This window comes from Mixophyes fleayi, chromosome 6 (genome assembly GCF_038048845.1).
Source record: "Mixophyes fleayi isolate aMixFle1 chromosome 6, aMixFle1.hap1, whole genome shotgun sequence".
Lineage (NCBI taxonomy): Eukaryota > Metazoa > Chordata > Amphibia > Anura > Limnodynastidae > Mixophyes > Mixophyes fleayi.
Genome location: NC_134407.1, coordinates 209,488,836 through 209,500,357, shown reverse-complemented (window position 1 = coordinate 209,500,357; position 11,522 = coordinate 209,488,836).

Below are 11,522 nucleotides of genomic sequence, written 5' to 3'. Positions count from 1 at the left end.
GTGTGATCTGCTGTACAGACATTAATCCCAGAGAAGAGTCTTACACACAGGACACATTGAAGTGTATCAGGTTACATGGCAGCAAATTGTATATTATAACAGTGTGACTGAGTATTCCCCGAGCTGCATTGGATGTGCTGTGTGTTTTACTTAACGTTTTCAGATTGCAGTATGTCAAAAGCAATACAATAAAGGCTAGGGGGGGGGGGGGGGTGAGGCAAATTTTACAAGTGCTCTCTGAGAGCTTAGAGGGTTGGTTTTTTACAACACATCACATGTGAGTACTGCTTATTTTTCATGCTGACCAGATAGTATACATAGGTCTTGTATAATTCTCTGTGGTAACAGAACCTTTATATTTCTTTACTTGACAGGTAAAGACCAAAAGCAAAAAAAAAAATATGTATTGTGGAAATATAACTATTATGAAGTAAACTCACATTGTAACAATGTATGAATGGAGGGTTCAGATGTAAAGGGTGTTAAAGTCAATACATACATTGCAGGTAATGATAGGTAACATTAGATATCCACAGAAAGAAGGTCTGCCAGGCTTTGGAGAAATGTAAATTACTTTGGTAACAGTCATGGTGGTTTGTAACAGGGAAACTCATTAGAGAAAAGAAGTAAGAAAATCTTGTCCTGTTAGCACTTAATGGATAATGTAATTTCCTCCATTGTATTACATTCCATCCAAGGGGATGCAGACATATATTACATAACAAAGATTTACCACCCACAGCCCTAATGAGCTCTCTGTGGTGACATGTTTAAGAGCCTGCAAACATAGATGTGACCTTTCCATGAAAACCCTTCACCATCCTGGTCAAAATGGGGATCCTTTTATTCATTAAAAGGAAACACACTACTTAGAGTTTGGAGACAGACCCTGTGGTTTATTTTGCAAATGTAACTGCTATCTGTAAGCATATGCTATATAAACTCTCTAGTACAGTATACATAGCACTATTATGTCCTTGCAACTCCTGCCATCTTTAAGAGTGCGGCCGCTATGAGTCCTTATATGACTGGTCCCTCTGCTACGTCATCTTGTCAACATAATACAGTCGAGAAAGTAATTTGTGCCACTCAGTTCAACCCTGATGACATCAAGTTAGTGACATGGGGGAGAGAGACCATCATAGAGAAAGTAATTATCACGCCTGAAAATGGCAGGAGAGGAAAGTGCTACATACACTTTGCTAGAGGATTTATTTAGCACATCTAATAAAAAATAAACAAACCAAAACCGTTTAGTGTTTTAAATATATATATATATATATATATATATATATATATATATATATATTGTTAGATAGCTGAAACAGTCCGAAGAATTTAGCCACTACACCAGCTTTTCTCTCACATGCCCCCTACTCACCAGGCAATCTTCTGTGTCGCTCAAACCCCCTCTGCCCACCACCCTCTATGCCACTCTCCCACTCCCTCTGTGTGCCACACGCTCTCTCCACTTGCCACCGTCTGTCACGCGCATCTCCTCCGCCCACCAGATATTCCCTCACATAAACCCCTCCCGTTCCCCTGCAGCTTTTTCACCATCATCCCCCTGAGCTCAATGCTCACCAAATGCTTCTGTTTTCAGTTGCATTTGCCACTTCGTATTGATGCCTAAAACCATTATCAATGCCCAGGAAAGCTGCTGCTGTCTCCACCTTGGTGAGACTGAAGATGTCCCTTACAATCTTTCCAAAACTTCTTCTACAAGAATAACCTCTCTCCTCTTGATCATTATCTGCCTTTCACTTACTGAAATCACCTTGTCTTCCTTTTATATTATGCATTCACTATAACAGTATTTAGTGTTCTCCAATCCTTTTCCACTTGTTAGATCCAAGCTTACAATCTCACTATATCCCAACTCTGCTCACGCTAACCTTCCTTCTCTTCCTAGGTTACCACAGCTCTCAGGACTACAACCCTTCTCGTAAGCTGCACCCTACCCCTGGAACTCTTCACCTGAATGTCTACCAAGTATTCTCTCTCTACCTGCAAGACCCTGCTGAAAGCTCACCTGGTTAAGGAAGCGTTCAAATAGAACTTGTGACTTCTGCATGGACATATCTCTGTGACTTACCTTCTTCCACAGCAACGATCCATAGAGTGAAAATACATGTTTTGGAGTTTTCTAATGTGGTTTTGCACCTTTAAGGTGTCAATTCATGAAGTTATATCACGAATGTTTGATAATGCCAGAAACAGTGTTGAAAATTACTCTGATTGAATGCTAAGAGGGATAGTTATGTTGTCGCTGGTTATCACAAGGACCAGCAAGTGGAATAATTTACCTGCCACTATAAATGGACTTTTCCAAAGTCTTCTGTGTGCTACAGACAGCTGGTTTGTAATATTTAATATTTGAATAGCACACACGAATATGTGATATAAACAATACATGCTGTACTTAAAGCAGCTTTCTAACTTTTGAGGGGGAGGAGGATCAAGTTGTTTATTTGCCTAGTTAATTTACTAGATATTTAGCTTTAAGTGTTATTAACCCCGTTTTTTTTGTTTTTTGACTATTACTTTTACAAAAATATCACCGATGGGGCACACACTGGGTGGTGTCACACAAGTCTCAGAAATCAGTGACTCCTTACGAATGTTAAATCATTGATAATTTAAGAGATTCCTAAAAAAAACAAACAGATCTTACAGGTATATAATGATGTGTTGGATACTCTGTTCTTGAGATTAATTATAGCCATAAACAGGATGATGTAAATGATTGTGGTGCATTAGCCTTAGCCAATGTGAACTCACTGGCATATGGTTTTATTTTTAATACATTTTTGAATAAACCGAGATGAGAAACCATTTATTGAAAGGCATAATTTCCGTCATGATGGACACCCGTCCTTAAGTTCATTCCTCACATTCAGTCCCTCGCTCAACCCTGACACTTCTACCTTTACAACTTTGTCAAGAGTCGCCCTGTTTTCTTACTGGATGTCACCATGATCATCATTTCCGTTCATATGCAGGACCTGAGCGTTAGGGGGGGCAAAAAAAGGTCCTTTCGGTGAAGGCGAACTAGCCAGCTCGGTACACTTAGTCCAGTTCCCCTTCTCTTAAATGTACTTGGCTATCTAGTTCCCCTTTAATTTGCAGGGCCTGACCACTAGGGGGCAAAAATGTCATTTCGGAGAAGGGAAACTAGTCTGATTGTACTGAGCTAGCTAGTTCCCTTTCATATGTAACCACTAGGTGGCAAACTAGGTCCTCATACTGAGCTGGCTAGTTCCCCTTATGGCAAAGGTGCCCTCACTCTTGGTTCCCCTAGCCCCTTTTGCTGCTGCAGATTCCTCCACTCACCGAGGACTATCTTTCAATACATAAATAAAACAACCATATATGAGCACTGCGGTCACGTGGCTTCGCCAACAGTGAAGCGCTGGTTAGTGGAGGAGTACGACTTAAAAACAGAGAAGAGTGGGGAGGACTCAAACCAAATGGGGAGAGTGATCTATATGCTTTTCTAGACTCTATATGAAGAATTTTTCCTTTTTTCTATGGGGAAATACAGTCCATTTTAAAGGTGGTGGTGTGGAGAGCGACGCAAAGTCTTCTGGGAGTTGTAGGGTTTTTTTTTTTCACTTTTCTATGATAATTGTCCAAGTGTCAGAATACCAATGGGCGTGGGTCAAATGTGGTTTTAAAATACTCTTATAGTAACTCAAGCATTTTACTACAGTCACTGATTTTTAGTGAGGGTCATGTGCCCTAAATTAGTTTTGCCTCCTTATTATAATGTGAGATACTAGACACTATCTTATTAAATCCATTTAAATATGATTGCTAACTTTTTAAATGTAGCTTCATAACTTCCAGCTTTTTTTTAAAGTGGTATCCATCTGAAAAATTTGAAAGGGTTCTATTGTAAAGTAAGATGCATCTTGCATTTTGATAATATGTATAAATGAACTCCATTCATACATTGTATTACATTGCGGTTAGTTGTAATGTAAAGGGGGTTGTGGGTGGGGACCTATGAAAGGGGAGGAGACTAAACACTTTCTTGATGCACCACGCGGGTATCTGATTGTTCTGGGGAGCCCCTTCGCTCTCTTTGACAGCATCCACACCAAGGGAAAGGGTAGGGTTGGGTGTCTGAGTACCCAAACGCAAAAGGGGACAGAGATGCTTATTTTGTAAGCCAGGCACTCGTTTTGCTGTTTGGGGTGGGGGGGGGGGGAGGGTGGAATACAGGGAGGACAGTTCTGCAGGATAAGTGCTCCACCGGGAAGGGCCCAGGGCCCTCGCCAGACAATAATCATGAAATGCTGATCCACAGCGATGAATCCTTCGTTCCTGGCTAACTCCGAGGGGGGTTATTCCAATGTCCACATCTGCCAACTGCTGCCTGCAACAGAGTACAGTCTCCCTACCTAAGCTGTCCCTACCCTAAATGCAACGACACTCCTATAATTGCTTATGCACCATCCCTGACAGCTCTCCTATGCACAAAACTCGAGAGTAAAAGGTAAACCACACAGCAGTAATACGACAACGGGACGATCATAGACAGAGGGGGGTGGGTACAGTACACAGTCATGATACAGCGTACAAATGCTAGGCAATACAACAAGACACAATATTGCTAAGGGCGTTAGGCTAGAGGTGGCCTGCTCAGGCTTTTCTGGGGTCAGGGATACAAGCCGAGGACCAAGTGACGCTGTGGCCTAGTGTCCAGGAGCTGGCTGCAATCTAGTGGTCTGGGGCTGGCTGAAACCTAGTGGTCTGGGGCTGGCTGCAACCTAGTGGCCTGGGGCTGGCTGCAACCTAGTGGCCTGGGGCTGGCTGAAACCTAGTGGTCTGGGATTGGCTGAAACCTAGTGGTCTGGGATTGGCTGAAACCTAGTGGTCTGGGATTGGCTGCAACCTAGTGGCCTGGGGCTGGCTGAAACCTAGTGGTCTGGGATTGGCTGCAGCCTATCGGTTGGTCAGACTAAGGGATTAGAGGCTAGGGATAGTAGTCCCGTGGGCATAGAGGTCTGGGGGTATTGCGGCCTGGAGATCGACTTGGCCTGGGGTTATTAGTACCTGGGGGGCTGACTGGACCTGTGACTACCACTCGGGGAAGGCTGGGCACACAAACAGACAAAAACCACAAACCTGATCATTTCAGGTTGCTGCAATTCCTGCCGCCGCCGCTGCTCTCTCACGCGGTTAAGTCTTTCATTCTTCTTTCTTCTCTCCTCCTGTTCTTATTTCTTCGTTTTTTTTCTGGCTTGTCCTTTCCCGTTGTTCATTTCTTCTGCTTTGCTCATTGCCTCTGCTTTGTTCTTTCTTTAAATTCCCTGCCCAGAGTGGAGTGGAGCGGGTTATCCCTAGTCGGCGCCAGGGCTGCCAAGAGGAATGCAGCGCCCCAGTACAACAACTTCATGAGGCCCCCCTTATAGCTGCGCCGCAAAATTGGGAGTAGGTGTGGTCATACATTTGGGGGCGTGACTATGCATCATTGGGGGCATAGCTAGCAAGTAAAAAGCGCTAGGCCATCCTCCTACAGAAAAAAAAACCTGCATTGTTGTGTACACCAGTGGCTGAAGGGTGCAGTGCCCGCTCGCCGCAGCGTGACATATGTCCCAGCACTCCTGACTTTCAGGACATCTAGCACCATAGTGTAATATATAAAGAATGCAGTATGTACATAAAGAGTTCACAATCTTGTCCTGCACCTTACATGGAGAAGAACAGTCATTAAAAACTGGGATTGTCCCACTAGAATCACAACATTTCACAGACTGTCCTGCTCTCTCCTACCTGTTCTTGTCACTTTCACCACCTGTGACTGTTGGTTTCTTTAGTTATGGGTTGTCTGAGTCCTGGAATGTTGGGGGCCCTATTTGGGAAAAAATCAGGTACATACAACCAGCTCCTGCGTAAAAATCAGTAGCACCCACGATTAATAATTAGACCTTCCTCCAGCCCCAACATTAAAATAATAGTTTTCCCATTTAATAAATAAACCTATTTCCCTCCCTCCAAACAGCCCCAGCAATAAGTTAATAGTATTTACATTTCATAAATATACCTATTTCCCGCAACCATCATCGCCATTAAATAATTCATAGTCACATTTAATAAAGAGACCTCATTCTCCCCAAACTCACCCTAACATTCGATAGCCCCCAAACCAGCCCATCTTAAATTAATTGTCCCACAATTACACTGCCCCATCATCACCCCACAAACAAAATAGCACCCATTAATTAGCCACCACCTACCTCACACACACTACTTTGCACCATTCCCCTGTGCCATCATATACACTTATTACAACAAGCCCCCTGGGCTATCGCACACACATTACTGTACCCCTTCATCATCACCGCGCTGTGCCCCCTTATGATCACATTGCGCCTTCCATGCTGCTTTTCCCCCCTTCACCTAGCTCCCCTTCATCACACTGTGCCATGCTGCTTCCCGCCCTCACTCCCTTCATCACTGTGCAATGCTGCTTCCCCCCTTCATCAATCTGCCATGCTGCCCTCCCTCCTTCATCACTCTGTGCCATGCTGCACCCCCCCCCCCCTTCATCACCGTGCCATGTTGTTTCCCCCCACCTTTATCACTGTGCCATGCTACCCCCCTCCTCCATTTTTATTGTAACTATTCTGCTCCAAGATCCGCAACATCTGCAGTATCGTCCGGTTAACATCTTGCATGCTCTATTCCCTTGGGGATGGAACGGGGTAGTACAGGACTGTTTGATGCCATAAACCTGGCATAGCTCTCTTATCAACTGCCCTTGAAAGTAGACGCCTTGATTGGTGTGCTCTGGACACCAGTACCTCCTAATGAACTGCTCCTTGATGGCTTAGGCAGCGGATGCCGCAGTCTGATCGCTTGTGGGCAATACCACAGTGAACCTTGTGAAGTGGTCTGTCATCACCAGGGCATATGGATGGCTGTTGATGGACTCACACATCAATTCATAATCTATCCTTAGGATCTCCAGGTGTCGACCGGACACAATGCGCTCGATGTTTTGTGGATTTCGCCGGACCACAGGGCCAGCACTGTCTGCATACCTCTTCCACCATGTCATACAATCCCAATCCAGGCATGAAGAATTGCCTCTGGAGCCAGTGGTACTTCTTGCCTGCACCCAGATGTGCTCCTCGCATGTGGGCATCCACAGTGCAAACACTGTGCATATAAAAAAATATTTTTTGTTGTATATTTTAAACCATGCAAGTTCATATACCACCACCATTAAATAAATACAAAAAAACAATCAACCACCTTATTTGTGGGGTGAATCAAACACCACCCAAATAGATATTGATCATCTTCCTGATTTCCCCTTTTGTAAATGTGCTTACTTGTTATATAGAAAGAACAGGCATATATACATCAATCTCACTACATATCTTGATATTACTTCCGTTGATTCCTTTAATGGGCCTCAAGAATGTTTAGCACAAACAAAAAGGAGGGATATAGAGTACATTACCACTTTTATTATTAAAACAATTTAAAACATGGACAGAAAGCAAACTCCCCATGGAGACAGTAGATCAAATCTTCCTACCAGAAATACCAGTTGGAATCACAAAGCAAAATTTTATGGGGCCCCGACAATGCTGGTGATAAAGCTGGAAAGACTGATGTCCAAAGTCTCTGTTAGGGAGGAACAGGTAGCCCCCAACGCATTTCAAAAATGAACATATTCATGCAGAAACTGACCACAAGGGGGCAAAAATGTCTTTTCGGAGAAGGGGAACTACCCTGATTGTACCAAGCTGGTTAATTCCCCTTCATATGCAGAACCTGACTACTAGGAGGCAAAATGGTCTTTTTACCGAAGGGGAACTAGCCTGCTCATACTGAGCTGGCTAGTTCACCTTTGCCAAAAGGACCAGGTCCTCACGGCGAAGGGGGACTAGTCACAACTATCCGTGTATGTGGATGTCATTGCCTATCGTTACCAATAGAAGACGGCCATGTGATTGCTTCATGTCTCCGCTTTTAGAGCCATGTTGGTGAAGACAACTTCAACGTCTAATAGACAATAATCTTTGGAAACATGTCTGTTAGCTCTTATGACGTGACAGGAAACATCCTTGAGAGCACATAGACTAGTCCCAGCCTTCTAGAAGGGCTGTCATTTAAGCTGATAGGAAATGGCCTGCTCTTTGTGCAAGTTTCTTTTTTGTTAAAATACATTTTACCCCTAGTGGTCAGCACTGGTATGAAACTGAGAGCCAGTCAGATCACTTGAACTTATTCTGCCAAATAACCTTTACTTAGACCCTAGTGGTTATGCCCGGAATAGGAATTGGCATAAGTAAGGGGGGTGTTCTTCCCAGCTTCAGCAATTTAAACTTTTTTGATGGCCTCTCCCCAGTTAGTTTATTATTGAGTTCGGTCCATGAACCTAGATATAGTGGGGACAATGATGTAATACCTCCTAATACTCCAACATGCGGAACTGGGACAAAACCCCTGATTCACGCAAACTCCACCTACAATGTACATAAAACATCCTAGTTTGGATGAAATTCAGCCCATTTTCTTGCATGCCTCAACCCTTTCTGAGCTTGTCATTATGGACTGTCCCACCAACTATCATAGTAGCAAGGGGTGCTATGATAGTTGGTGGGACAGTCCATAATCACAGGTGCTGCACAGCTATGGGACTTGAAGATGGGGCGGCCCATCTCCTCTGTGTGAATTTTTTTACCCATGAGGGGCTCATCGGGCCCTTCCGAAACCTTGCAATGGTGCCCACAAATATCTAGCTACACCCCTGGTGAGGTCCTCCACTCAATCTCATACCTTCCAACCGTCCCGATTTAGGTGGGACAGTCCCGGTTTCAGGGCTCTGTCCCGCGGGTGAAAAATTTGGGAGATATTATATGTTCACTGCTGCTCTGCATGGCAGTGTATGGGGACAGCTCGCACTGGTGAGTATGCCAATGGAGGAGAGTGCAAATGTAGGGAGGTATGCAATCTGCAGGCAACTCCAGAACAGAATCTGATGCAGCAGCTAAAAGACCTTATGTACAGGGATATGGTGCATCTAGTTCATGTAGAGAAGGTGAAACCATATCCAGAGATAATGGTGGAGCTGCTTGAGTGCTCTGATCATTTACTCTTTGCCTGTCTGGCATCTGCACAGCCTGGATGATGAGCAGGAATCCACCTTGGCAATAACAAGCTCTGCAAGCAATTTGTTAAGCTCCTTTACTCTGCAGATAGCAGGGAATAATAAAAAGTGAAAGTTTTATTGTTATCCAAGGCGGCATTGTCAGCCTACACCAGGATCTCAGTAGTCAAGTATCCAAGCACGACAGTCAGGTAAACGGGAGTGCCCGCATCCACCCTCCCAGTGACTGATTTCAAACACGACCGACCAGGGAACTGCAGCCGCTTATGTTCATTGTAGATGGCTAAAGTAAGCCCTGGTGAATGTGGTGATTTTCTACCGAGGGCGCTTCAGACTTCCAACTCATCTCATTTGAATGTGGTGCACAAAAAAAGAGCTTCAGCCAGTGGCTCATCTCATTGTTTATATCCTGCTCCTGTGAGCTATTCATTCCCTTTCTGTGCAATGCACCCAATGCCAACGAGTCTTTTCTGGCACCCAAGAAGGGCTCAAATACATCCGGGACTAAAACCCAGAAGATGAGGTTCTTAGAGCACATTTTGAGCAAACTGTGGATGCCCATCTACCACGTCAAGGTGACCTCTTTTACATGGGTACTAGGACCAACAATTTATAATTTTATAATATGGGACTTACCTCATTTAGTGCCTCTCAACTACAAGGAGTATTGGTAGGAACCAGACTGCTTTGATTAAAAATACCTACAGATGGATGGGGTGGAGTGCTAGGTCAAAAAAGAAGTCAGTCACAACCTTCAAAATATACAGTCATGGGCAAAAGTTTTGGTATTGGATTTCACAAAGTTTGTTGCTTCAGTGTTTTGAAACCTTTTTCAGATGTTGCTATGGTATACTGAAGTCAAATTACAAGCATTTCAGAATTGTCAAAGGTTTTTATTGACAATTACTTTAAGTTTATGCAAAGAGTCAATGTTTGCAGTGATGGCCCATTTTATTGAAGACCTCTGCAATTCGCCCTGGCATGCGGTCAATCAACTTCTGGGCCACATACTGACTGATGGCCGCCCATTCTTACCTAATCAATGCTTGGAGTTTGTCAGAATTTGTGGGTTTTTGTTTTTCCACCCATCTCTTGAGGATTCACCACAAGTTCTCAATGGGATTAAGGTCTTGGGGGTTTCCTGAGCTCACCGAGGAGAGTTGCACTGACATCGCTATATGTATTGCCACTTCTACATTTGGGGTCAGTGTTTTCTAGATCCACATAGTGGTTGATCCTGTGTTTATCTTCTTATGTTGGATCTAGTCTTCCCCACTTTACACTTTAAAGAAGTTCATTAAGGTGTACACACTACGATATGCATAGGTGTGCTCCCTAATTACTGTGTATATTATGGTCAGATAAATTGGGTCCATAGGTTAAGTGCTCGATTGGTGCATGCATGTTGTTCTGTATATTTAGACTATTTGAACAATTTAATTGTATTTCTAACTTGCAAAACACTATGTTAATGGGATGTCTTGGAAACATATACAGATTTGATGTTGGCGGGTAATTGATCCGACAATCAAGGGTTATATCTGATAGGATACGATTGTATGGTGTTTTAAGGAGAAACGTTTTATTAATAATGATATATTAAACCACATTGTTCAAAATGAAAATGTAACCCTTTCTGGCTGAAATGGATTGTGATGTAACAATATGAAGCTGCAATAAGGTAATTATTCAATCAGGTATATTGCCAAAATATCACACTCATCATGTATATTAATAAGTGTAATAATTAATTAGTGTTTTCATATCTTCTGTACGAAATATATAAAAAATTGCTTTTTAATTTGGTGTTGATAGCCAATACACATCTGCCCTGCCAATTTATGTTATCCTATAAGAACCTGTATTTTGAGCCTGTAGCCACCCCTCCTGACGAAACGCGTTGAGGGTTTGGCTCAGAGCAAGCGGTAATTAAATTGTTTGTATACTATTGTATGCTATTAACAATGTGTGAAACCGAGTTTTCAGAAAAATACAGCCTTGGACTGCAACATGCCTGCATACATGTGATATTTCATACGTGTGCAATCTCTAATCTCTTTTTATAATAGAATGTTTGAATGATTTTACACTACGGAAGTGCCCCCTTATTATATTGATTTTTAGATTAATTAGCCAGTTCAAAAAAATTACTATGTTCCAGTCCTATAAAAACCTGTTAACTTATAATAACACAAGTTGCTGTACATTTAGTAATTTTAAAGGAGCAACAATTTACAGAAGTAGTTCGGACTTGTATAAAATAGAGAAAACAAGTACTTTACAAATTACCTCTAAGATTTACTACATCTTTTAAAAAGAAAAGGGTAGAGGTGTTGCCCATAGCAACCAGATACAAGTTATCATTTTCTAGAATGTGCTATATAAACAA